The following is a 2,500-nucleotide window of genomic DNA, read 5'->3' as shown; positions in this document are numbered from 1 at the left end:
ATGCTTGCTTGTTAATGTAGAGAATGTTGATGACAACAAATGGCAATGTACCATTTTCAAGATATTAAAGTTAATGATTAAACATGCATTATTTTGAGTGAGTTTGTAAGAATCCTCCACAAAGGACCATAAATCAACTTTTGAAAAGGACAGCCCAGTCGACCGTGTGACTCTGGAAAGTCACTTCTGATTCACACCTTTGGGGGGTCTCAATTTTAATTAACACCTTTCCTAGCCAAGGAAGAACGTTCTCACTCTTCCCTTTTCTCTTGATCCCTCTCTATTCAGAACCGTCTCTTGCTTCTTCTGTGCCATGTAGAGTCCAACGAAAACTCAGGACAAAGTCCAGAGGAAGCCTCTCACTCTCTGCTCTATGTTCTGCTCACTCTCATCTAGATCCAAAATGGCAGCGTGGTAGCACGCAGCGGCCACTCCGGATCCAAAATGGTGCTATTTTTGTTAAATAACCCGACTTTTGCGGCACATGGACAGCGGAGCAACCTGTGTTCGTGTTTACCATCACCAGACACTGCTCAAATATAGGATTCATGCAACAACCAAGCTGCATGATGACCTGCAGGAGGCGCTACGCAAACTCGTCTTGCTACAGAGACCAGGCCTCTAGTCCTCGGCGTCGCCTGATGCCAGTGGCCGGGGGAGAGGATGTCGTAAGCGGTGTGCGAGGAAGCGGAAGCGCGGCAAGAGGGCGGGGGTCCATGCTAGGCTAAAACAAACCGTCTCGCGTCCATCCTGCTCTCAAATGTTTGCTCCCTGGACAATAAACTGGACTACATCCGACTCCAGCAGGCTACGCAACGTGAGTTTAGAGGCTGCTGCATCTTTGTCATCTGAGTTCCGAATGCCGGCATTCAGCTAGACGGGCTCGCCTTGTTTCGTGCCGACAGAAATGCAGCTCTGTGCGGTAAGACTCGCGGTGGTGGCTTGTGTGTTTTCATCAACACGGAATGGTGCAAGAACTCTATGCCAGTCTCTAGCTACTGTTCATCGCTGTTGGAGCTTATGACTGTTAGATGCAGACCTTTTTATTTACCACGGGAATTCACCACTGTTCTCATAACCGGAGTTTACATTCCCCCCAGCGTTAACGCTAAGGAAGCACTCTGTGAACTATATGAGGCTATGAGCAGAACGTTCACCCTGACGGACTGTTTATTGTCGCCGGAGATTTCAACCATACAAATCTCAAGACAGTGCTCCCTAAATTCCATCAGTATGTGGACTTTGCAACGAGAGGGGCGAACGCGCTTGATCTTGTTTACACAAACATCCCAGGCGCGTACCGGGCGGAGCCCCGCCCCCACCTCGGCTACTCAGACCACATCTCTGTTATGCTAATTCCAGCATACAGGCCGCTCGTCAGACGTGTAAAACCACTTCAGAAGCAGGTGAAAACCTGGCCAGCAGGAGCCATCTCTGCTCTTCAAGACTGTTTTGAGTGTACTGACTGGCAAATGTTCAGGGAGGCTGCAACATATGGCGATTCTACCAACTTGGAGGAATACACAGCATCAGTGACCAGCTACATCAGCAAGTGCATTGATGATGTCACTTTCTCCAAGACCATCACCACACGCTCCAACCAGAAGCCGTGGATGACTGCAGAGGTGCGCGCGCTGCTGAGGACCTGAGACTCCGCCTTCAGAGCAGGCGACAAGGCAGCCTTAAGAACAGCAAGGGCCAAACTGTCCCGGGCCATCAGAGAGGAAAAGGACGCACACGCCCAGAGCATCCACAGTCACTTCCAGGACAGTGGTGACACACGGCGCATGTGGCAGGGCATCCAGGCCATCACCAACTACAGAACAACATCAGTTGCCTGTGACAAAGATGCCTCCCTTCCAGATGTGCTGAACGACTTCTACACTCGGTTTGAGGCGCAGAACGACATGGTGGCGAGGAAGACCACCCCCTCCTCCCAACGACCAGGTGCTCTGTCTTACCACGGCGGATGTGAGGAAAACTCTACGTAGAGTCAACCCACGGAAGGCTGCTGGACCATACAACATTCCTGGCAGGGTGCTCAGAGGATGTGCAGACCAGCTGGCAGATGTTCTTACCGACATCTTCAACATCTCTGAGCAGTGCCGTCATTCCAACATGCTTAAAGGCCACCACTATAGTCCCCATGCCAAAGAAGTCTTCAGTTTCCTGCCTCAACGACTACCATCCGGTCGCACTCACACCCATCATCATGAAGTGCTTCGAGAGGCTTGTCATGAGGCACATTAAGACCCAGCTGCCCCCCTCACTAGACCCACTGCAGTTTGCGTATCGTCCCAACCGTTCAACAGATGACGCCATCGCCACCACCCTCCATCTGGCCTTCACCCACCTAGATAAAAAGGACTCATACGTTCGAATGCTGTTCATAGACTTCAGCTCAGCATTCAACACAATCATTCCCCAGCACCTGATTGGAAAGCTGAACCTGCTGGGCCTGGACACCTCACTCTGCAACTGGATCCTGGACTTCCTGACT

General features: G+C 51.1%; 1 protein-coding gene across 7 annotated transcripts in view; it reads right to left on the bottom strand.

Annotated features, from left to right (window-relative positions):
- The window catches only part of LOC127651287 (uncharacterized), a 44,326-nt gene that overhangs the window by 27,463 nt on the left and 14,363 nt on the right, over window positions 1–2,500 (bottom strand). The window lies entirely within an intron of this gene.

This window comes from Xyrauchen texanus, chromosome 11 (assembly GCF_025860055.1).
Source record: "Xyrauchen texanus isolate HMW12.3.18 chromosome 11, RBS_HiC_50CHRs, whole genome shotgun sequence".
NCBI lineage: Eukaryota > Metazoa > Chordata > Actinopteri > Cypriniformes > Catostomidae > Xyrauchen > Xyrauchen texanus.
Note: the sequence above shows the minus strand (reverse complement) of the source record. Positions and strands in the feature narration are given on the sequence as shown.